Consider the following 25,863-nt stretch of genomic DNA (forward strand, 5'->3'; position numbering starts at 1 on the left):
GTAATTACCAATTTGTAGTTCTTAAGCCCTTCATCTTTTTTACCCATCTCTAAATTCCAGCTTCTAAAGGTTAAGCTATAACCAGAATTAAACAGGCTTTTGTTGGCTTGCCTAAGCCCTAAGGACCGCTTAGTAAACAGTACTTTTTGAGGGACAATAGATCTTGAGGTAAACAAGTTCAACCGCACAGGTGTTTGTGTTTTTTTTAATATAACATTCTTATTTATATGTTTTATGACTATTTGACTTTTTTGAACTGTTGATTACATTATGTGCCCATCAACCCACAGTTTTAAGCTCACCAAATCTGAGAGGGTCAACTTTCTGGATCTTGTGGGGAGCAGGTAGGGCTCCCCAAGGAATGCTCCCCGACCCCCGCCACACCCCGTCCCCCATTGCCCCGCCCCTCCCGGGATGGCCCGCCCACCCGGGGATAGCTCCGCCCCTCCCCTCATAGCCCTTCCCCCTCCCTCCCTCCTGGTGACGCACCGCCGCGGTTCGGCTCATGCGCACTCGCGCAGCCCGCGCCTCCCGGCCGCTCCTCGTCGGTGCTGTCATTCTCCGCGGCGCGGTGGCCAGTGCAGACTGCGGTGCCCGCCCCGGCCAGCCGGGACCTCGCGATGTGATCGCGCCTGGGAACGGGCCGGCCGCTCTGCGGGCAGCAAGCAGCACCTCGGCTTCTGTCTGGCCGCGTCCCCGCGGAGCTGCAATTCCTTCGAAGCGGGAGACACGCACTAGGGGCTCGGAGCGCGCCCTCCGGGCTGGTGCAGCCGCCGCGCCGCCAGGCACCGAGAAGCCGAGGCGACGGGTGCAGAGCGGGGCCGCCGATAGCGCGTAGCCGAGCACAGTCTCACGAAGGCGCCCTGTCGGCTGCGTCCTGGCGAGTTGACTGCAGTTTCCGAAGTTAGAAAGAGCCGTGCGGAGAGGAGGTTGGTTTCCATCACCTTCGTGTTGCGGGGAGCTGGGGTGGCACCTCTTGTCAGCTGGGCGCCAGCGTGGGGAGGTCAGTGTGCCAGACGTGGGCACGCACTTGGGAGAGGCCGCGGTCTAGCGGGCTGGCTGAAACCTGGGCGGACGTGCCAGCTGGAATCGTGCAGGGCGAGGACAGGTGCTCGTAGGGCATGGAGCCCGCTGCCCACCGCACGTTCCGGGCTTCTCCGCTGTGTGTGCGGGGACGGGGGTAGCGAGGTGGTGCGCAGGGTCCTGTCACCTCCGGCCTGAGTCCTCGGGGTAGTGCCTCCCTCCTGACATAGCCCTGGGTGCCATCGATCTTAGGGGACGGCAGCGAGCCTGCAGGCTTCCCGCGCATTCCACTTCGCTCTCCCCCTAGGCAGAAGTTGCCACCGTCTCCATAGTTGAGCCCAGTCCTTTAGGGGAGGAAAAAAACTTCTTGTCAGCCCAGCGTTTTGTGCTCTAAGGCGAATACTATGAGAAATGCGCTCTGTGTGATTGCATACACTTTGAGAATGTGGGTAAGTCTGAAAGCAATGGAATACACACAGATGCCTCTTGAGCTTCACCCTGACATCCTGCGCCTCTTATATAAGCCTCCTGTCGGGATAACCCTGTCTCTGCAGTGGCTGCAGCTGTGACTCCCCATTCCATTTGTTTAAGGTCCAGCTTGAGCAGTACTTAATGAAAACGCTGACATGATATAGCGGCCTGGACTTTGAAACAGAGTAGCCTCCTCAAATTGGAGTGTCTGTCTTCTCTAATAGGGGAGCAGGCGAGGAAAGACCCCATGTATTTTTCAAGGCAGCTCCAGGAATTAGACACATAAGTAATGTTTTAAAACAGCATGCAGGGAGCTCGCAGAGGATTCCTTTGAACACATCCCCTTTGTTTTAGAAAAAGTAGAAATTGGTCATACCAGACAGTTGTTGAGTCTGAGAGTTAAGTGCACTAGATGGGTGTAATTATCTTAATAAACAAAGAGCATGATTTATAGGTAGCTGCCCTGTCTACTTTGAAGGATAGAATTTTTTAACCTTTCTTTCTTAACTCTCCCCTAAAGATTCCTTTTAAGCAGAACAGTAGATCATCATCACTGATGTTTAATATTTGAGTTGATTAAATTTGTAAAAGGATACTTTGAAATATCATCTACGACTGTGGTGACTAAGACAGTGAATATTAGAAATAAGGAGGCTATTCAGGTTTTTAATATAGAACTCGTTAGTTTAACCCAGGGGTCCCCAAACTACAGCCGGCCGGGCCACATGCGGCCCCCTGAGGCCATTTATTCGCCCCCGCCACACTTCCAGAAGGGGCACCTCTTTCATTGGTGGTCAATGAGAGGAGCACATTGACCATCTCATTAGCCAAAAGCAGGCCCATAGTTCCCATTGAAATACTGGTCAGTTTAAATTTATTTGTTCTTTATTTTAAATATTGTATTTGTTCCTGTTTTGTTTTTTTACTTTAAAATAAGATATGTACAGTATGCATAAGGATTTGTTCATAATTTTTTTTATAGTCCGGCCCTCCAACGGTCTGAGGGACAGTGAACTGTCTCCAGTGTAAAGTGTTTGGGGACCCCTGGTTTAACCAAACAGATAACATTAAGACTTCCCTAAAAAAGATATATTATATATATATATATTTAATATATAAATATATATATTTACATATATAATATATAAATGTATTATATATGTATTTAACTTGGACTTGTAATAATTGTTTAAATCAAAACTCACAGGGACATTTTAATGTAAGATTTATTTAGGTAATCTTTAGTTTAAAAAAAGCACATTTATTTATTGTATTCCAGCATATGGAACAAGATGAACTACTTAAGGCACCACATTTAAAATATATATTATAGAAGATGGTTTGACTTTGGGTGGTGGGCACATAATGTAACATACAGATCATGTATCATAGAAATGTACACTTGAGACCTGTATTATTCTATTAACTAATGTTACCCCAATAAATTTAATAAAAAATAAAAATGAATTTAAAAATAAAAACATACTTTTAAAAAAAAAAAAAAAGAATCCTAAGAAAATGTACAAAGTATTATTTCAAAGGTTGGAAAGTTAGTCAACACTGTGGTTTGTGAGAGTATCCATGGCTTACCTCTAGGAGAGATTGCATCCTGGCTTGGGATCTCAAGCAGGCCAACCCCTCAAAGCACTGTTGTGGTGTTGTTAGGAGGACAGACTAGGGAGCCAGGCTGGCGGCCCTTGGTACCCTCTGTTTGACTCTGGACAGGTTACTTAAACTCTTTGCCTCCGTGTTGTCATCTGTGAAATGGGGATTATAGCAGCACTTCCCTCACGGGACAGTGGTAAGGATTAAATGAGTTTATAGATATGAAGTTGTCGAACCAGTGTCTGGCACATGAAACTGGGTAAAATTGTCATTGTTAGGAGAGGAAATGGACCCTACAGACGACATTGAATGATGGCTGATGGAGGTTAACAGAATCAGTTCATGTGTATGATAAGGGAGAGGGTATAAGCATTCACTAGACACCTCTCAGGGATGCAGACCCCGGCCGGTGTCTACCTTCCCATCTTCCACAATTCTTTACCAAGCTAGGTGACTCCATGTCTACTTTGGAGATGGGGAAACTGAAACTCAGATCAAATAGTAGAAATCAGAGTTGGGATCTTAACCCGTGCCTGTGGTTTCAATCCCTGTTCTTTCTGACCCTGCTGCCTCAGCTTGCCCAGTGCTATCTCCATCTCTCCTCTCATCCTCATAAGAGCATAATGAAGTGGCTGCACTATCTTCCCTTTACAGATGAGGACATTGAGGTGACGCATGAAAGTATGCAAACTGCTGAACAGCATTCACTAGGGGAGCTATTGCTATTATCATAATTAGTGGTTAATAATCTGCCCACCCTCGCAGGTGGGGGAGGTGTCAGCAGGTGCTGGAAGGAGAGCTCTCCCTCAGTTTGAAGTGACTCTGTGGCTTTTTACTTCCTTATCAGTCACTTCAGCAAGTCAAGAAATAGAATTGGTATGAGGTTACAATTCACACTGGAGGACGGGGCTCCCCAGTTGGTTTCCTGCCGGTAGGTGGGGCTGCAGTGGTCCAGACAGCCTAAACCACTACAGCAACAGTAATGCCTGCACAAACACTCCTGTCATTCCTCTGCATCCCAGTCCGACGCCCTATCCACTGCACCACCGCCGGTCAGTCATATCATTCCTAAGCATGACTTCAGTCCCAGGGGAGAGAGAGAGCCCTGGTACTTTGCTGCACATGTCTGTTCAGAACTGGAAATACCCCACGTTAAATAAGCGTGCTTCCTCTCTCTGCCTTTCCACCTGTGTCATGGGGAGCGGTGTCAGGGGCCTGTGTGAGCAGCACTGTGTCAAAGCTGAGTCAGTAGCCTGCTGGACATCTCACCTGACTGCTGGAGGCTGGGAATTATTGATAGGCCAGTGTTTTTGTGATGGTTCCTTAGGTCAGTGGTTCTCAAACTTTTTGAAGTTAGGGTGCATTTAAAATCCTACAAATAATTGTAGGAGCACTATTTACAAATCTCTGAGAAATATGTTATAATAATTAAGTCAAATATTAAAGAAAAAAATATAAAGTCCAAGCGTGCTTTTATGGTAATTAAAGAAATAAATACGACAAAGTTAAATTTATTCTGACATTAAAAAACATTTTTATATTACATTTTTTGGGTTATGCTTTTTAGAATTCATAAACAAGAGGGGTTAAAAACTTAAAAAACGACAAAAAGTTATCTTTTTATATATATAGATACATTCTTAGTAAGATTTAGTAAATTTGGCAGGTCTCGGCGCAAATGTGTTAAGTTTTTTCATTCTTGTGTTTATGAGAAACATGAGCCTGATGTGTCCTAGCGATTTCTTCAATATTTGGGCATATATTTGAAAGGCAAAATCTCATTTCCTCATTAATACATTGAAGAATTCCTCTCTTTTTACTCTTAATTGTGTTGAGGATAGAAAATCCTAATTCACATAAATAGGATGTTGAAAATTGTAGTAAAATGTTCAAAGCTTTTTTAGATATTGCCACATATTCTTCTTTTATAGAAATCCAAAAGGCTTCAAGAGACAATTTCTTATATTTAATCATCAATCCACGATCAGTGGATATAGCTGCCAGTTCTTCTTCTTCTGTTAATGTTAAACCAAAATCACTTGAAGCTTCCATGAATGGGCTCCTAATTTAATCGTATTGTTCAGTGTTAAGTGATGGAAAATGCTATAAATTAAATTCTGCCCATCAGCCTTCAAGTCATATTTTATTTACACTTAACTTTTGCTCACTTCCAGAATCGGATTCTTCAATATCACGCTTCTTTTTGAGAAATCTATCCATTTTATTTGGGTGTATTTATCTAAAAATAATATAATAATGTGTTAATAAGAAATATAATGATGTGTTAATAAAAAGAGCGGTATTTCTGTAATGAAATGGTATAATAGAGTAACTATATTATTTTTATATCTGGGCACATACCACGAACCAGCACAGCTAGTAATTCCAGGTCCCGAGTGGAAACAGTGAGGAATTAAGAAAATATGCAGAATTAAGAAAATATGGGGTAGGGAGGGTCCTGTAATTGCTGCTGGCAAGAACAAAGAGTGCCCAAAAACTGCATCTTGCTTTATTTATAGGGCAAAGTGAGGCCATTAGCAAATCAATGGTCTCTGATCACGTTTCCAAGGCAACCAAAGAATTTTACCAAGTGCAGAAAACCCCCACCATACATATCATCTTAACTTTACACCAAACAAAGGATAGAAGAAATTTGCCTCCAATCTTTCCAGGGAACATGGGGGGTAGTGTAAACAATCCAGCACCACAGATTAACAGCCTTTTGCAACCTAATCAGACAAGTAAGGTGGGGGCTTGGTCAGACTTTCAGCTTACAGCCAATTCCCCATACCTCTGTTCCCCAAAAATCTACACTCCAGAGGGGTAGGGAGAGGGGCACAAAGAAAACTAGATAGAAGGTGACGGAGGACAATCTGACTTTGGGTGATGGGTATGCAACATAATTGAATGACAAGATAACCTGGACATGTTTTCTTTGAATATATGTGCCCTGATTTATTGATGTCACCCCATTAAAATTAATAAAAATTTATTTATAAAAAAAAAAAAATCTAAACTCTAAAACCCCTGTTGGTTTTTTGGTCCCCAACAGGCACATATTTCTCTGGAATACCATAGGGCGCACCTGGAAATCTTTTAGGGTGCACACTTTGAGAACCACTGCCTTAAGTTCTCATCCAGATATGACATTAGTGTTCTGGCCCTTGATAAACATTGACTCTCTTTTCTGGATATTAAAATCATATAGCCATTTAAGGCACATAGACAGAAGAGTGCTCACAGACTGATTCAATATTTAATTACTCCTCTGAGCTAATGCATCCTGCCGCTGGGAGCATTTCAAGACAGATGTTCCAAGTTGGCCTTATTTTGGAAAAATCAAAACTCTGTGCACTGACTACAGTTAATGACACTGGGTTGTCTATTTAAAGAATTGCTAAGAGAGTAAACTGGACAAGTTCTCATCACAAGAAAAAAAAATCTGTAACTTTGTGAATGTGAACTAGACTCATTGTGGTGAATATTTCTCAACATATACAAATATTGGTTCATGAGGTTGTACACCTGACATTAATATAATGTTATGCACCAATTATATCTCAATGCAAAATGAAATCTCTCTGGAAAGGAGCTGCCAGGAGGACACAACACCACTGACAGAGTGTGCCAGAAAGGGCCCTTGCCTGATGTCAACTGAGGCTCTCCGCATCTCTGAAGTAGCTCCCCTTCATGGTGAGAACTCCTTTCCAGAGTTCAGAGATCCCCTTTTACTCAGTCAATACTCAGGTCTCAAATGCTCCTGTGTTCTAGGTTATTGTAGTAAAATCTTCAGCTGGGTCTAAAATATACTTTGAACCGTACTGCACACAAAAATTAGGGGTTATTTTATCACTTCATATTGATTTTGAAATAACTCCTAATTTTTGTGAGCAGTATACAGTGGTACCTTGAGATACAAACAGACCAACATACGAATTTTTTAAGATACTAGCTGAGACTAGGTCCATATTTTTGTTCTAGATCCAAGCGAAATTCCGAGATACGAGTCGTGATTCGGGAAGCTGCCACTAGTTGGCGCGTTGGCATACGAGTCCAGTATCGGCAGTTTGATATACGAGTTGACTGACTTACGAGCTCGGTTACAGAACGAATTAAATTCATATCTCAAGGTACCACTGTACATTCTTCAGAATTCACATATAGTTCTGTTCTATTTCTTGTCTGTGTCATCTACTTATTGGCTTATCTGTGGCCATCTTCAAATTTCCAAGTCACTCTTTTCTGCCATCTGACTTTTTCTTGCTGTCATCCTGGATAAGAAATGCAAGGTGTGGCCCTGGTTGGTTGGCTCAGTGGTAGAATGTTGGTCTGGTGTGTGGATGTCCCAGCTTCAGTTTCCAGTCAGGGCACAGAGGCGAAGCAACTGCTTCTCCACCCCTCTACCCCTTCTCTCTCTCCACCTCCCACAGCCATAGCTCTATTGGCTTGAGTGCATTGGCCCCAGGCACTGAGGATGGCTAATTTTAGCCTCAGGTACTAAAAATAGCTTGGTTGCAAGCATGACCCCAGATGGGCAGAGCATCAGCCCCAGAGAAGGGTTGCTGGGTAGATCCCAATCAGGGCACATACAGGAGATAGTCTCTCTATCTCCCCTCCTCTCACTTGGAAAAGAAGAAAGAAAATAAAAAAAGAAATGCAAGGTGCTTTTAATACAACCATCCATGCACAAGGATGGCTTACTCTTCCCCAGCCATCTACGGTTTTGAATCATTTTCACTTTGGGTGTGGGGATTCAGGAGCCTCGTACATCCCTGAACTATGTGTTGTGGGGGTTAGGATGGGGGAGGTTGTACAAGTTTCTGGTCATACAAGCAAGCAGTTTTATGCAGTATGACAGAGAGGGTCCCTCAAGGCTGGGACATTGCTGAACTCAAAAGCATGGGGTTGGGTGTGGGAGGAAGAGAGCTCAGAGCATGATTTATTGGCCATGTTTCTAGTCCTTGCTGGCTGTTCCTTCTGGATAAGAATTGGAATGAATCACACACACAGAGGGTTCACTGCATGCGAACTGCCCTGCTGAGAACTCTTCATGCAGCATTTACTTTAATCCTCAGAGTGACCTTATGTAGTTGTTACTTTACTGTCCTCTTTTGCAAAAGTGAAAACTGAGGCCCAGGAAGGTCAATAATGCATAATGCACTTGTCCAAGGTCATACTAGTGTATTTTGGAGCCAAGAGTAGGGCCAGGGCTGTCTGGTGAGCTCCATACAGGACATCTGCTGCCCCCAGTCTTGGAGCCCTTGTGGTAGTTAAACTATGTTGCATAGGTGTCCTATGTTGTGTTTCAAAAATAATCCTACCCATTCTCTTGGTCTGTACAGTGACCCTAGGATAGGGATGCTTGGAAAGCATGTGACCACCATGGCCAGCAGCTGCCACAGACCATCATGTCCGTATCTTCGTGGAGGAAGAGCAAAGTTCATGCAATAAAGTCAAAAAAGAAAACCAGATGTTAGCATTGTGAAATAGGAAGCACAAAGCCTTCAACTGATAATGGGATATACTGCAGAGCTATGGTAAACTTTATCTGTGTTTGGGATCATATCCTTACGTCATCCTCCTTATAGAAAGGAGAAGTGTAGAGATCTCAGATTTTCCTGAGTGATTAAAAAAAAATGGTTGTTTAAATTAAAAAAAAAAAGGACCAGTAATGAACATACTACAATAGTGTCTTGTGTCATTCACGATGAGACTAAGGTTTTTAAAGTAAATGAATACATATGTCGAACAGGTAAGTTTTGAGAGTGTTGCCTGGGAATGAGGACGTTGCATCAAATCTGTGTGTGAGATACAATCCAAATACGGAATTTAAAACCAGCTTGTTATATGTTCAAAACCGTTTTCCTGAGCCCCACCTCTCCAATTTTTTCTTGATTTTACTCAGGAGCCAGATTCGTTCAGTAAGTTCTACATATCCTTGGGGTTTGAGTTATTTGTCCTGCTGTTGTATTTTAGCATCTCTTGTTGCTGTCTTGAGTTTTTAGGATTATACAGTTTTTGAACTTTTATGAGTGACTAAAAACTTGTGAAAACTTCAGTTTCCTACATGTAGACTTTATTCAGAGGCCTGGGCAGTTTCACCTGACTGGGGGCCTTTGCTTAAACTATAGAGCTCTGGAAACCTAATGACTAGACAAGTGAAGAAAAATGATCTAATTGACTGTCAGCAGATTTGTACCTTCTCCAATTTCATAGGACCCAGTCCCTCTGTACCATGTCATGTATTCATTTGCAAGTGATCGGCATCAGTTGATTTCCTAAAAGTACCAAAAGGTGTGACTCTGTCGGCGTGGCCGTCATCTTTCATTTTCCTCTCTCAGGAGCCCGGGTTTGCGTGCGGAAGGCTTTCTGTGAGTGTATTCTTTAGGACTTGTCTGATCGGATGACTCCTAGGACATTGAGTCCCACTGTATTTGTGACACCACGGTTACAGTTAACGTTGCTTCTGCTCACTGAGACCTGCCACCCCCAACCATGCCCATCCCTGCGTCAGCCCTGCTGAGGTCGAACATGCTGACATGGAAACTTGGATGCTCAGAGAGCTCATAGGTCAGAGGCAATAAAGCCACACAAGACAATGTTGTTGTTGTTGTTTTATTAACAAAAACTCCAGTCTATAGCATAGCTGCACACAAGACACCACAACCCCTGCATTCAGCACTTGGAGACAGCAACCCGAGTGGCCTCCCTGTCTCCTGACACCTTCCGAGCAGTGCTTTGAGCCTCCGATGCACATAATCAACCCCGAGTGGCTTGGCAGTGTTGGAGTCAAGGTTAGTGGTAATGGTAGGTCCTCATTTCTGCCCTCACCAGGTACATGCGGCTCTGATACCAGGCATTTGGATGAGACAACCTCAGATATAAGAAGATTCCTATCACTGTCTCAAGGATCTCAGTCTCACCAGGGGAAAGGAGCAGAGTGGCCTTGAAACCAGGGCACAGAAGATGCTGGCTCTGCAGGGCCCCCTGGCTCCAGGGTTGGGTAGGGACTCTTCCTGGGGAAGTGGGGCTGGGTCTGAGTCTGGAAGGCGAATCAGAGGGGACCAGGCCGCTGTGCAGGGGAGTGGGCTCGCAGAAACCGTTCTGAGCAGAGGGAGCAGGGTGCCGGGCAGACGTGAAGGTACCAGAGAGTGCAGCTGCCCCGGGAGCAGCACCATCCAAGTGACGGGGCACAAAGCACCTGGCAGGCAAGGCTGGAGGTGGAGAGCAGAGCTGCGGCCACTTTAGGAAGGGGCTTGTGGGCCACATTTGGTCCCGATGAATTGGAGCGCTCTAGGTTGTTCTTTTAGAGTGATCACTCTGGGTGTGTTGTAGAGAATGGATGGGGAAGGATGCAGAAGAGAGAAGCCTGAGGCATATCTGTTGAATCCTAATGCGGGTTTAAGGTCTGAACTCTGTCTGATAGGAGTGGAGCTAGAAGGAGGAGGAGATGGTGACCTTAAGGGTGACTCCCAGGTTTCTGGCTTGAGTAATTAGACGGACGGCAAATATGGAGGACATTGCAGTTTGCAGGGGAAGATGATGCATTCACTTGTGCATGTGTGTGATGTGCAGCCCTGGGGCTAGGATTCAAGCAGTGGCACCCACGTGTAGTTCTGGAGTTAAGCACGTAAGCTGAGCTGGAAATATAGGCTTGCGTTTGGAAGTTGCCATTGAGAGTGTGACCTGCCTGGGAGAATGCAGGGGATGACAAAAAGATGGGATAGTAAATTAAGTGAGAGAAGTTTCTGACAAGTGCTTGGACACAAGCCAGAGGCAGAGCAGAATGAGGTGCTTGGTGGGAAGGAAGCCTGCAACCAAGGAATAGAGAGGAAAGCACAGGCAGGGGGCAAAGGGACAGGTCTGACTGTGCACTTGCTTTGTCCCCACAGAGGACGAGGGCTGTTCCTCATGTGGCTTTGAGTGCCTGACAATAAACATTAAAACCTACTATGTCAAAGGGAGGGTGGAGATGGGGTAAAGGAAAGGAATAAGCAATAAAATCATGAATAAAATATGACCTGGAATCTTAAGCGGTTTCTAGGATAGAATTGCTATTTCTTGTGTTCCTTTTTCATTCATCCCCCCCCCCCCCCTTGGCCAGCTTGGGAAACTGAAGAGAAGGAAGGAATCACTTCCTTGGTGCCCAAAGTGCTTGGCTCTCCAAGGCAGGCACAGCTCACCGCACGCATGAGCACCCAGAAAGGGAAGGTGACAATGACATTATCTGAGAGTTTATGCTTTTATCATGGACATAGCATCTTTAGAATGTTTGGATCTTTGAACCAATTCTTTTATAGTTATCAATGAGCCTTTTGACACATTGGTTTATTTGAGATATATTGAGTGCCGTTTCCTGTAATTTTCACTTGTCTAATAAAAATAGACCTCATTATGTACTAAACAGACGGAGCATTTGGGGATAATGGAGGTAATCACTGTGTGTTTTAGTTATTACCATGCATATCAGTCCATACCCGTTTCTCACCCTTTAATTTTTTTACCTAAAGGCAGGATTATTCCCATTAAAGGGAGGAGGGGACTGAGATACAGGATTCAGATGACTGCATAGAGATAACAGAGCTGGTCCATGGCAGAGCTCCCCGGACCCAACACGAGGTGTTCTGACTTCAGGTCCTGGGTTCTTGCCACTCCATTATGTCGGCCATGTGTCTTCATGAACAGCTACCCAAGAAAACTTAGGGAGTGGAAAATTTAAGATATGTTTTTATTAGTCTGCTCAAAGCACCAGCATCTACATTTGACAGACCACAGGTTATTTATGCAAATGTAATGTGATTAAGTCAGACTGCAGGAAAATCTTCTTTTCATCAATGAATATCTTTTTCTTCATTATCTTAAAAGCTTAAAAAGAAATCATTTAGATTATAAAATAAAAGGATTCAGTATTTTAAACTGCAAAATTTTTCAGCGTGAAACTTGCTGTTTGGCGCTACAAAGGAAACTTATTTTTCAGTTGTTGCAATGGCTGTTGTGTGTGAGAAGCTTTCTCTGTGTACGTGTATGCGTGAGAGTATATGAAATAAAAATCAAATTTAATCTGTTGCCTCTCCTTTATGATATTCTCAAATTCTCCAAAGGCATTAAGTGATGTAGCTTGCTTTTTCTTGCCAAAGCAGCTATTATGTTACCCATTTCATGCCAACAAATTAAAGCATTTGTCTTTTTCTTAAGTGGTGTAAAATGATGCAGCGTAAATCTGAAGGGTTTATTTTAGTTCTGCAACGTGTATGTTGGCTCCTGATATCCTAGAATTATAATTAACATAACATTGCTACTCTGAACGCAGAGGTGAGCTATTGACATGTAGTAATCGTGTTAAAGTAATGAACTGTAACTGCTATATTGCGACTGGAAAGTTTACAATGCTACATTTTATTTTTAAATTTATCTTTTGCTTCTTTATTTTTATATTTTATTTATTTCACACACACAAATCTGTGAGCCTTGCTAAATGGCAGTTTCCACATGGAAACAGTTTCTAGCAAGTAGCAAGAGGCTGGTACCAGTGCTCATCCTTAAGCCTCGCAGCTGAGCTTCATGCTGCCCCCTGTGCACGTTAGCTTTGGCAGGAAGAATGGAATCCACAAGGGCATGCCTCTTTGTGGCATTGAGGGGTGGGTTGACCTTTTGTTGTTAATGCTGATTTTTTTTTTTAAGTAACCACACACTTGTTAATTTTTAAAGTTTTATAAAAGTGTTAGGCGATGATTAGAGAGTTCTAAGTAATTATCATGACACGTAGTATATTGAGGTAGCCCCGCCCAGTGTAGTTGAGAAATCACCATACGGTTAGGTATATGAAAACTTCAAATGACAATATAAAGTAATATAAGGTATTATATACATATGATTTTATGTTTATAATAATATGTGAAGAAACTCTCAAGTGAAGCATTGAAAATTAATTTGGTCATTTTATGCCTTATGTGTCCCTGTTTCATCCAAATGCTAATATGATAATCCAGGCCTCCGAGTTAGTATGCTGGTGAGGTGACTTCTCAACTGTGCTTCTCTTACTTACAACCGAGATGAATCCTTAAGCTACATTTCCCACTAATCTTTCCATGAGTGTGTGTTTTAATATGACGTCCTGGGAGTTCTCATTTATACAAAAATAAAGAGCAATTAAATTGCCCTTCCCTCTTTTTTTCTTCCTATTGAAGTTTACTTAGACATTTTTACGTTATGTATACTTGACATGCTCAAACATGTCTAAATTAGTCATCCAATTTGAATACCGTAATTATGTATGCGGTGAGGGCTTGATTGAGTAGAGAGCTTTTGCGTTTTAGCTTTTAGTGGATTTGGGAATTACATGCTTAATAACTCGGCATCCCAGACCCGCTTCTGTTTCCTGGTAGATGCACAGAGAAAAATGTAAATATTTTTACAAACAGAGTTTTAAAAGATGTGCTTCCTTTTTGAACGCTGGGAATTGACACATGCCTGTATACTGTAGCTTTTTCTTATCTGGACCAGATGAATAAGAAGTGTAGAAATGGTTGAAAACTGGTATGGTATCATTTATCCCCAAATGGTGGGTGCCAAGATTAAAAGTGTACTCCTTTGTTTTCCACAATAAAAATTAGAGATGCTTTGGAACAAAGTATTATGTGTCCTGATAAACTTTTAGACGTATTTGGATAGGGGTGAGGATATTTTCTCTTTGCTGTGTTACATCATAGTCCCTCTGCCCACAATGTACATCTTGAACTTCAGCCTCAATTTAAAATGCTCGGTATCGCCCAAGAAGAATTGAAAGTAAAGATTTGGAGTCTCATGAATAGCATGCAATACAGAGAGCAGCGTTTCAGGCCCAGTGCCGGACACTTACAACAGGATTGCTAAGCACCGTGGCTGTGGAGAAAGACAAAACACTGGGGTATTAAACTCACACTTAATGTCATAGTTTCTGCCGCCACAGATCTTAACCTTTCTGACTGGTTGAGTTATTTGTTCATAGTAGCATGTCAAGAACTGAGTTATTATAGATCTTCTCTTTCAATAAATATTCAGTAGCATTTTCAAAATTATTCTCCTAGACACAATTCATAGCAAAGAGCCCTGTATTTCCTTTCTGCTGTTTGATAGTCACTGGCCGTCTGGCATTCCCTTATCTTTGTTATTTTTAATTGATTTTAATTTGTTGTGTTTACATAGTTACAGGTCTACCCCCGAATATATCTCCCTCCCTCCCTCTGTTCTCCTCGACACCCCCTTGCCCTCTCCTCCCATCTCCATCCCCCCTCTCCTTCATGATTTACTATCCTGCCCTCTATCTCTCTGTGTTATGTGTATATACTTTCACTAATGTCTTTCCTTTCTTTGATCCCCTCCTCTAATTCCCTTTCCCTCTGACCACTTTCCTTCTGGACTCTGACCCCTTCTCTGCCTCTCTTCGGTTCCCCAGTTCTCATTGTTCATTGGATTTCTCATATGAGTGAAGTCATATGATATTTTTCTTTCTCTGCTTGACTTATTTCGCTTAGCATAATAGACTCCAGGTCCATCCATGTTGCTGCAAAGGGTAAGATTTCCTTTTTTTCACGGCCGCATAGTATTCCATTGTGTATATGTACCACAGCTTTTTAATCCACTTATCTACTGATGGACACTTGGGCTGTTTCAAAATCTTGGCTATTGTAAACAATGCTGCAATAAACATGGGGGTGCATTTCTTCATTTCTTCTTTTGAATCGGTGATTTGTTATTCTTAGTATCTTACATGTTTTCCCAGCTCCTTGCACCCTGAACATTGTCAGGCTTGGGTGAGAACAAGCCAGTCACAGAGAGAATAAGCACCATCTCTGCCCTGTAGGTCTCCCCATAATGCACCAAGGCCTAGGGTTACAGAACCATCACATGCTAATCCTGCGCATTTTCTCTCTTGGTGTTCTCACCAGTTCCAGGAAGTGATAACATGCCAGACGTTGTTGAAATGTGAACACATTGCTTGGTTCAATAAGTCTTCTACTCTGTTTAGAGCTGTAGTTCTCAACCAGGGGTGACTTTGCCCTGCCCGTCAGAGACATTGGGCCCTGTTTGAAGACATTTTTGGTTGTCCCAGATTGGGGGGGGGGGGGTGACTACTGGCACCTTCTGGGTAGAGGCCAGAGGTGCTGCTATTCATTCTATGGAGCCCAAGGGAAGGGAAGAATCTGACCCCAAGTTTTTGAGGTTGAGAAACCCTATCTAGAAGCTAGGGGATATCTGTTAAATATGCTTTATATTATCTAAGCAAATGGAAGTGTGATCGATGGTTCTGGTGAGGAAAAGATTACATTCAATGCAGTCACTTATTGAACACCTTCTAGGTCCTAAAAACACTCTAGTGAAGACTGTGACATAGCTCGAGAGCCCAGGACTTGACTCTCTTTGCAAGGTGACTGGTAGATAAAATACTTCTGTCTGATCCAATAAGCCCTGTAATCAGAGGAGGCTGTATGGCATGTTAAAGTAGAAATAATTGAGATTTCATTTGCTAGATATAGGAGAATATCTGGAAAAGATCATGTTCTCTGTCTAGATATAATATTAGTCATTTGTGGGTGAAATTGCTCATTTCCCTTAATAATCATTACTAGGGTTCATTGCTCGCCTACCTCCCCATTTTGACTGGTATTAGTTTGAAATGTCAGGAAAATACCAAGAAGGGTATTTCCTACATTAGGTAATATTCCCACGAGATTTAGGGAACACAGTAATTTCTGTAGCAAAGTGGGTGAATATTCACACTTTGTTGGACAGCAAAAAGACAAAATAAACCTCACGTCAGTTCAGTTCGGTTTTTTTTGGAGCAAATTTATTTGGCAGCCAAGCAACACAGAAGCCCTGTTTTCAGAAAATTTTGCACTTCAAAATTGAGGGTAATGGTTTGTGAACCTGTCCCAATTTATCCCAAGGTATTGCATTTCCAATAATTTCCCCATCCTCTTCCCAGCTCCTGCCCTCCCGGCTCCTCTGCCCCCCTCCCCCCCACACACACACTTCGTACCTGCCGTCCTTTCACACCATTAACTTCTCATCAGACTTCACAAAATGCCAAGCTAGCTGTTCCGTTTTGGTGGATAAAGGCTGGGTGTAGATGTGAAGGCCAGCCACACCTAGTGCCCTGCCGGTTTGTGGTTTGACCTCCCTGCTGTAGGTCTGGGCTGTGGCCATGTTCATCTACTCCAGCCCCACCCCGGCCCCAGGCTCAGTGCCCGGGAAGATGAAGATAGACTTGCTGGGTCAAAAAGATGCCCTTGTGGCCCTGGCTGGTTGGCTCAGTGGTAGAGTGTCGGCCTGGCGTGCAGGAGTCTCGGGTTCGATTCCCGACCAGGGCACACAGGAGAAGCGCCCATCTGCTTCTCCACCCCTTCCCCCTCTCCTTCCTCTCTGTCTCTCTCTTCCCCTCCTGCAGCCAAGGCTCCATTGGAGCAAAGATGGCCCGGGCGCTGGGGATGGCTCCTTGGCCTCTGCCCCAGGCGCTAGAATGGCTCTGAATGCAACAGAGCAACGCCCCAGAGGGGCAGAACATCACCCCCCTGGTGAGCATGCTGGGTGGATCCCAGTCGGGCGCATGTGGGAGTCTGTCTGACTGCCTCCCTGTTTCCAGCTTCGGAAAAATGAAAAAAAAAAAAAAAAGATGCCCTTGAAGAAAATTCCTAAGGTACTGGCAGTTGTCCTTCCAGGTCGCCCCGACTCACGCTGACACGCCCATCACAGAACCTTGGGACTAAGTAGCTACAGGAAAGAGATCAAAACCAAAGTAGAAAATCCACACAAGAGAAAGTTCTCTTGAGTTGAAGATATTGAGAGTTCAAGAAAGAGAAAGACTTGAAGAAAATGGCATGGAGTTCTTTACTGGGCTCACAACTTAAAAGCAGGATACCCATCCAAAGCAAGATGTTTTAGACTTGTTCCAGATTGTTGAAAAATCTGCATGATCATATTATATAATTTGCCTAATGGTGTTCAGCAAACCTTGTTAGCCTTCACCATAAATTTCATATCTCTGTCAGTGTTCAGATTCCCTTGAAGGTGCTCAGCAAATTTTAACTGTGGCAGTGGCTGTTAACTGGTTGTCCACACACTCCTAAGTCGGTACAGACCCATCAAGACTGGGAATGAATGGTTCAGCCAGTGTGTGAACTTCGTTTTTATAGCATGTGAGTATTCATGCTCTACGACCCTGGTCGGCAAACTGCGGCTCGCAAGCCACATGCAGCTCTTTGGCCCCTTGAGTGTGGCTCTTCCACAAAATGCCACGTGTGGCGCTACCTCGATGAGGAATGTACCTACCTATATAGTTTAAGTTTAAAAAATTTGGCTCTCAAAAGAAATTTCAATCGTTGTACTGTTGATATTTGGCTCTGTTGACGAATGAGTTTGCCGACCACTGCTCTATAACAATGTTACTTAGGCGGAACATACTACAGGTGGGGGGGGGGGCTCCTATTTACAAGCAAGGGGACACAATTCTGCAGATTCAAGGAAAGAGCAGAGCATGGTATTGCTCCAGTGTCAGAGAAAAATGGTGCATTTATAGGGACGTCCAAGAATTTTGCCTTTGGGGGGCTCAGAACATTGTCTAGGCAGTAAGACGTTTTCAAAGAGCATATGAGCTGAAAGTCAACCAGATTCAGGAAGTGGTGGTCTGCGTGCTTTCACACTCAGAAACAGGCTCTAGGGATGACACTGAAAGTCCATAATTGCTTCAAGTGTGCCACCAGCATTTCTATGGAGAGATGTTGACTCGTTGCTGTTTGGCCACGGACTTCATCCTCGGTGTCTCAGATGACAGTCACCTCCTACTCCAGCTGCCGCCAGCAGTGCCCTCACAGGTCTATGGTGACTTTGCAAGTATCATTTTCTCTCCTCCCCCAAACCCGAGAGACCTAACCTCGCCCTGCCTTGGTTTTGCACCTGTCTTCTCTTGCCAAGCGTCTTCCTGACTTTGCAGACATTTCTTCTCTTTACCACATTTCCTGTTGTTAAAGAGCTGCCAGCCCACAGGTGCCTCCTCTCATCATTGCAACACTTTCTGTCTCGTTTGCAGAGCCCCCACCCCCACCTCAGACCCAGGTGGTGCTTGCCCTCTAGTGGGGTTGGGGGCCACATCATCGCCTTCCCTCTCTCTCCAGTGCCATTGCAGCCCTGGCTCCCCATGATGCTGATGAGACCACCGCCTGGCAGGTTAATGCCTAGTGATGTTGGAGGGCCACCCCCTGTAGTGTGACTGATGTGCCCTGGGGGCCTCGACTGGGGTGGTTTTTGCAAACTTCACAGACAATGCAGAACCACCACTCTAAAGGCCATGGCACCTGCCCACCTGTCTGTTGCTGTGGACAATAAGCCATTGTGGGAGGAAGTACAGGAAGTTAGAAGAAGGGCAGGAAGAGATTGAACAGCAGCGAGGCGTCCCCGTGCCTCTGTTCACTGCTGTACTGACACCTACACCCACCCGCTGGTGTAGCATTGTCTCCCCCTTGGACTGTGTTCCCATTAGTAAACCCCACTTTGTCATAGCAGTCCTGTTCCCCCAGTGGGCATGTGCTCAAGTCATGAGGCTGGCCACCAGGGGCCTGCTGTTCCTTTCATAACTTCAGCCACCTGACTTGCGATCAGCTGTTTCCATTTTTCCTTTTTTGTAACTCCCTTTAAACCAAAGCCACACGCCCTCTTCCCTCATCTGCTCTGAGTTCACTCGACACTCACGGACCACGACACATGAAGGAGAACCAGGAAAAGTTCCCGAGCGGAGGTCTTCACGTTGCTTTTTCCTGTAGACAGAGGTGGGCGATAGCATCTTTGCTAGAAAACTATTGTGTAGAACATACTTTCTCTGAGTGAGTGGCCAAAGGAAAGCCACTACTGAACCTGAACTGTCCTGTCTTCATAGCTTCCTTTATTCTTCGCATACCTCTGGGTCTGGCGTCTTGCCCTTACACGGCGGAAAATCCAGTTGTGCAGTGAAAATAATACTAAATAAAAAGAAGTGATACTTCAATTTGCAGACTGCTGTGAAAATATAGGGATGATTTAAATGACAGTTTTCTCTGATGAGGCCAATTTGTAGAAATTAGATTCCTGTGACACTTTCCCCTGAGCACAGACACTGTACAAAACAGAGTCCGTACTAGGCATCCTGTTCCTTATAAGAGATGCAGCCTTTTTACCTGTCAGCCAATCATTTATTGAGTTTCTACTGTGTGCCCTGCACCTGGCAGGCAGTGGAGAGAGCTCCCTCCGCTGACCCTTCGGTGGGAAGAGATAGCCGCATAAACAAGAGAATGTTGGTGGATGTTAGGTCCTAGGCAGAAAAGTAAGCTACGTTTACATTATTGGGAGTGACCAGAAAGTCAGGAGAGTCCCACTGAGGAGGAAAGGTGACGTGTGAATGAGATCACCAGGGCCAGCCGGAATGGAGAGCCCAGCCTGGACAGAGCAGACTCAGGCAGCTGAAGACCCCAGCAGTTCAGGGTGTGGGTGTGGTTGGGGACTCGGGGACAGGGAGAGGCATGGCCAGGTGGGTACTTTAGGATGATCACTTTGGAGCAGGACAAAAGGGAAACTGGAACCAAGCAGAGGGACGCTGGGGCTGTGGGCCGGACCCAGGTCCTGGGACCAGGGAGCCTCCGGAGGCAGAAGGGGCAGCATGCGGACTGGACGCGGACCTGCTGACCTCGGGCTTCACTCTCTCCTCTGTCCACACCCAGACGGGGCCTCACAGCCACTCGAGGACCCAACCCTAATTTATTTGTTAAGATGTTTATTAAAGTGCTGATTTCCATTTTTTAATTTCATGATTATTAATATGTGTTATGAGTGAACGTGGCCCTTTTCTCAAATCCTAGACTCAGGATGTCCCATCTTAGGGTTGAACCAGAAATGCTTAGTTTTGCTAGCTTTTCTGTTCCATCAAAAGTTTGATTTTATTCCTTAAAGGCAGAATGTAAGTCCTGGGGAGAAAACGTATATGCAAAGAAGAGATTTGACCTTTATAGGTCGTCCTGGGTCTCTTTTTGCTTTTTTATTTTTTCATAAAGAAGTTAATAGTGTTAATAAGTAGCTTTTTTCCCCCCTGATCACCCATAGACCTAGAAACCTAGCCTTTAGGCCTGTCAGAAAATTAGGATGCTGTCAGTGGCCATGAATCATTTATTTCCTAAGTGCCTTTTGAACCAGCAGTCGCGAAAATGGTGTTGAGGAGGCAGCAGGGGATTGCCGAGTGAAAAGCACACTGAGGATTAGAAATCTTATTGAAGAGCGGGCTTCAAAACACAGTTACCTGCCTGCCCACCTCTGACAGTGTGAGGAAGGGTCTGTCCGCCTGTACCTCCTTTTGTTGACAGGACGTTGAAGGGATTCACCTGGAAGATTTAATTTCATGATGAAGCTGGCATTGGCCTGACTTCGAGGGGGCGGTTCTGTGTTCATTTGCTAGGACACTCATAACAGAATACTGCAGGCCCCATGGCTTCGACAACGGATCTGTGTTCCCCTACAGTCTTGGAGGCTGGTAGGCCACGTCCAGCGTGTCAGTGGCGCTGGTGTCCTCTGAGGCCTCTCTCTTGCTACCCTTCACATCAGGTCTCTGTGTGTCTAATCTCCTCCTCGTATAAAAACACAAGTCAGCCCTAGCCAGTGACTGAGTGAATAGAGTGTCTGCCAAGCATATAAATGTCCCGGGTTTGACCCCCTGTCAGGGCACACAGGAGAGGCAACCATCTGCTCATCCTCCCTTCCTCTCCCCCTTCTCTCATTCTTCCCCTCCCACATCGGTGGCTGGATTGATTTGAGTGTGGGCCTGGGTGCCGAGTATAACTTCATTAAAGCACGTCAGCCTTGGGCACTAAAAATAGCTTGGTACTCGGGCATCAGCCCAAGACAGGGATTTCCGGGTGGATCTCAGTCAGGGCACATGCAGGAGTCTGCCTTGCTATCTCCCCTCCTCTCACCTAACAATAATAATAATAATAATAATAATAATAATGACACCTGTCATGTTGAGCTAGGACCCACCCTAATGACCTCACTTTAACATAATTACTTTTTAAAAGGCCTCATCTCCAAATACAGTCCCATTTTGAAATATCAGGGTTAGTATTTGAACACATGAATTTTGGCAAAAGTATGATTCAGTTCATAACATCCCCACCCCACCTCACCCCCTAGGGAATATGTTGGTAGAAAGAGCATGAAAAAAAAGCAAGAAAAATTTCTCCCAGAGCGGGGTGTCCCCTGGCCTGTGTGGCATGTCTCCTCAGTCAGTCCCTGCAGCAGGCTGAGGGGAGGCCAGGTGGGAGCCATAGGTCCGCATCACCTAGGACGTAGCCCCCACCCACTCCAGTCTCCAGGTGTGAATTACCTGACTCCAACGGGAACCCCGTTTGAATGAACTTCTCAGAAAGATGGAGGGCCCTGTCTCCTCCAACTGTCAGCCCCACCCTGACTGTCCCAGTATAGGTCGCTGCTTCTGTGATTTCAGAGCATGCATTGAACATCCTGAGGTTGTTCCCATCAGCAGCCATCAGCGGCCATTGCCACCGTGGGGGCTGACTGTCCAGAGGGGCTATTCTCTACTGACTGTCCAGAGGGGCTATTCTCTGCGGACAGCTTTTCCCAGGTGGAGGTATCATTACTCAGTGTTGGTGGTCAGTTTCATTGCCACCATGAAAGGTGTGAGGGGGTCTCAGGACCGCCCCTGGGGATGAAGCGTGAAAGACAAAAGCTACGTATTGTGAAAGCAGAGCATCTCTCTACCTGTGTCTGAATTTGTATGTAAGCAGAAGAGGAACTTTAGCCACAATCTTGAAAAGAAAAGAAAACTAAAGGTTTACCTGGAATTTAAAGAACAGTGGATCTGCCCCTGTAGTGGTGGTTTGGCAGATTGTAAAGTCTGGAACATAGATATGTATGCCCTCAAACATATTGTGGATTGTAAATGAATATTAATATACCATTTGTTATGTGTAGTCACTGATTTCAACTTTGTGACCACCCTCGGGCCTTTTCACAATTAACTGTATGAAATGATCTCCCCAAACTCCTTCTGCTGCCTTGGTTCCTGCCCCTACCCCCAAATGTGGGACAAAAAGAGAAGTGACAAAAACTCCCAACTGGTAACGATTATGGAATGTCTCTTTTAGCATTAGGAGCTATTCTTTGAGAGAGAAATGGACTTTGGGGAATTAAAGGTTATAGCATTGACATCTAGTAGCCATTTTAATGTACTATAACAACAGAGTTCCACTCGTGTTTGCTACATTTTTTTTTATTGTTGTTATTAAACTTATAAATTCCCCAGGCTGCTGGAGATCCTTTTAGGAAGGACTCAGAATGTAATTAGTATGCAATCATGGAAACACACCCAGATCTGAAGCTCTCTTGCCATAATAGATGCTGAAGACTGACTGTTGATAAAAAAAAAAAATGAGATAATTAGGTAGGCAACATAAAAATATCATACAAGCAGAGAAGTTTTGTACTGAGAAACTTTAGACTCTAAATCAGGGTTTCTTCACTGATCATTGGTATGTTTTGTCAGGGGCACCGTGGACTGAAATGCATCTGCGTGTCCTACGAGTTGCTTCTTTCGTTCAGTTCTCTCTGTGACTGAACTCTGTTGCATCCAGCTGAGCTTTATTTTCCTTGCTGAACAGAATTTTGCTCTACGAACATTCCAGAACTGACTCGGCCAGTCTCTTATTGGTGGGCATGTGGGTTTGTCGATCTAGTCTCTTAGGCTTTCCTTAAAACAGAGCTCAGCAAACTCTCTCTGTGAATGACCAGGTAGTAAATATTTTAGGCTTTGCAGGGCACCTATAATCTCTATTGCATGTTCTTTCTTTTCTTTCTTTTTTCTTTCTTTCTTTTTTATATTTGTGTTATATTTATATTTTTACTTTTGTATTTGTAGAGTTGTAAAAAAATAAAATAAGAAAATCTCTTTACAAATGTAAAACACTATTCTTAGTTTGTGGGATGTAGTCTGCAGACCCTTGCTCTAAGATACGTATCTAGGAGTGGAATTACTTACCATTAGTTATAACCACATTCATTTTGATGGGCGATGAGACACTTTTTTAGCACAGTCCTATCAGTTTCTCCTTTAACAAGTGGTACATGAGAGGGTGTGATGAGTCTCATCTCCACCGTAACCTACCATTATTATATTGGTTAATTTGTGTGTCTGGTGGATAAGACGTGGCATCTTATTGTGGGTGTGAACTTGCATTCCCTGCTGCCCTGAAGTAGAGCACCTCCTTCTATGATCGGGAGCCTTCAGTGCTGCCTGTCCTGTGAAATGCCTCTGTGTATTTGTTGTCTATTTTTTGTTTGGACTGTTTGCATTTTTCTTGTTGATATGTAGGAGTTTTTACATATTTCACAGACTATACTATTGCTATTATGTAGTTCAAATATTTCTCTTTTTGACTTGTTTCTGTATTATTTTATGGGATGTCTTTAAAAAGAAATGCAGCTTTATTGATATATAATTCACATATTTTAAAGGTTTTCCTTTCAAAATGTACAGTTCAGTGATTTTTAGTAAATTCTCAACATCTTAACTTTAATGTAGTTTAACTTAGTAGTCTCTTTTTTTTTTTACAGGGACAGAGAGAGAGTCAGAGAGAGGGATAGATAGGGACGGACAGACAGGAACAGAGAGAGATGAGAAGCATCAATCATCAGTTTTTCGTTGTGACACCTTAGTTGTTCATTGATTGATTTCTCATATGTGCCTTGACCGTGGGCCTTCAGCAGACCAAGTAACTTGTTGCTCAAGCTAGTGACCTTGGGTCCAAGCTGGTGAGCTTTTTGCTCAAGCCAGATGAGCCCACACTCAAGCTGGCGACCTCGGGGTCTCGAACCTGGGTTCTCAGCATCCCGGTCCGATGCTCTATCCACTGTGCCACCATCTGGTCAGGCAATAGTCTCTTAATGTAAAGTAATAATATATATTTTAAAGAATATACATGTTTTATACATTATATATATAATGTACAGAAGATATATCTTTCTGAGTCCTCAGAAGATCTTTCTGACCCCAAGGTTGTAAGAGTTCTTCCATATTGTCTTAAAGTTTCATAATTTTATCTTTTATATTTAAATGTTTAATTTACCTGAAATTGATGTTTGTGAATGGTGTGAGGTAAGATCTAATAATTACATGATTAACTACTTGCTCTAGTATTTTTAATATTCAAGCATTTTAAGGGAAGATGATGATTTATTCTTAGACTAGGAGATATAGATACTTGGAAAGAAGCATAAATAAATACATACTCACTTATAGTCAAATACACATACACATACATGTCCTTTTTTCCTTCTTCCCTCTTATTCCCTGAGAATAAGAACCATTCATGTGGGCCTGGATGACTTTAATGTAGTCCTGCCTGAAGACAAGAAAGTGAACTAGATGACTTTTCACAATACTTTCAGCTCTAAATTCTGACTTAGAATATGCAATTGTTATTAAATAGGGCAAAATCCTGTTATTCAATCTCCCACTTAAACCAGCCAGATTAAAAAAATGTGACTACTCACTAGAGGAATTAGAATCATGTATATTAAAAAATCATAAAACAAAGAAACACAATTGACCAAAATTTATGTGTTTGTGTTAAGCATTCAGAGATGTCAGATATTGACTGTGTACCTAAGTTCACCTGACTATATTAATATTCAGTTTTGTATATGAAAGGCTTACTCAGATTAAACAGACCCCAAATTCTTTCCGTTTTCCAAGTCTCAGGTGGCTGGAGATGGTGTTGCCACACCCAGCTCTGCAAGGACACTGGTGTGTACTTTCCACACTAAGGAAAATGAAACCTCAACAACACTGCATTTCTGTCCATTAATAAGTTCTCTTCTGTGGGGACAGGCCAGGTCCTGTGCTCCTTGTGTCTTGAGCAGACTTAACAAGGGCCCCCAGGCTGTTTTGGCCTCACACATTGAGTGCAGGATGCACCAGTATTGTTGGAGCAGTGGTCATGACTGCTCATGGGACACAATGCACCTCTTCATGATGTTAATGCTCCTGCAAGTTAGTTTTCTGTGCTACTCGTCATGTCACTGTGAGTTTGCTTCCTAGGATGCTTTCAGCCGGGTTGGCCATGAATCATGCCGGCTGATGGAGCCTAATTTCGCTACATCTGCAGAATGGCTTGTTAATCCGTACTTTACATTTCTTGGAGGACTGTATCATGCAGTTCCCTTCTGTCCAACCAATGAGGACAAAATGTCTGGGAAGTAGGAAATGGGACAAATTCAGAGTTTCGTCTGAGGAATCGTCATAGGCTTCTAACTGGCAAATGGAATACCTACCAAATCCTGATTTTCCCAGAATGATCACGCATGTGCCCAGCTACCCTGACTTAGAGCTACCCTTATGTGCTTTAAAGGGCCTTTGTCAACTTGAAGGTTATTCTCATTTACATATGTCTTACTACTTGTTGTATCTTACTTGATTCTGACAGTTTCTTAGCTAAATTTCTTCTTGAGGGTAACCTTTCGCGTTGAACCCAAAAGAAAGGGTTTCTGTTGAAGAAAGATTTTATCTCAATGTATTTTGGCTGTGCTTTTGCCTCTTTGCTCATTTTTTTCATTTGAATTAAGGGTCAATTAAAGGAAAACAGATATAAGATTGGGGGACCCTCTCCTCTCTTTAATGATGACTGATACTTTTTCATATGCATTCACTTCTCTTAAAGCCTAGAAAGGGGTCTTTTGAAAGAAAAGCTTTCAGAT

General features: G+C 43.7%; 1 protein-coding gene across 1 annotated transcript in view; it reads left to right on the forward strand.

Annotated features, from left to right (window-relative positions):
• Window positions 1-559: 559 nt before the first annotated feature.
• Window positions 560-25,863, forward strand: part of PAG1 (phosphoprotein membrane anchor with glycosphingolipid microdomains 1) — a 120,369-nt gene continuing 95,065 nt past the window's right edge. Inside the window, exon 1 of the mRNA XM_066378827.1 lies at window positions 560-929. The gene's annotated coding sequence lies outside the window, so the exon portion shown is untranslated. The remainder of the gene's footprint in view (window positions 930-25,863) is intronic.

This window comes from Saccopteryx leptura, chromosome 3 (assembly GCF_036850995.1).
Source record: "Saccopteryx leptura isolate mSacLep1 chromosome 3, mSacLep1_pri_phased_curated, whole genome shotgun sequence".
Taxonomy (NCBI): Eukaryota; Metazoa; Chordata; class Mammalia; order Chiroptera; family Emballonuridae; genus Saccopteryx; species Saccopteryx leptura.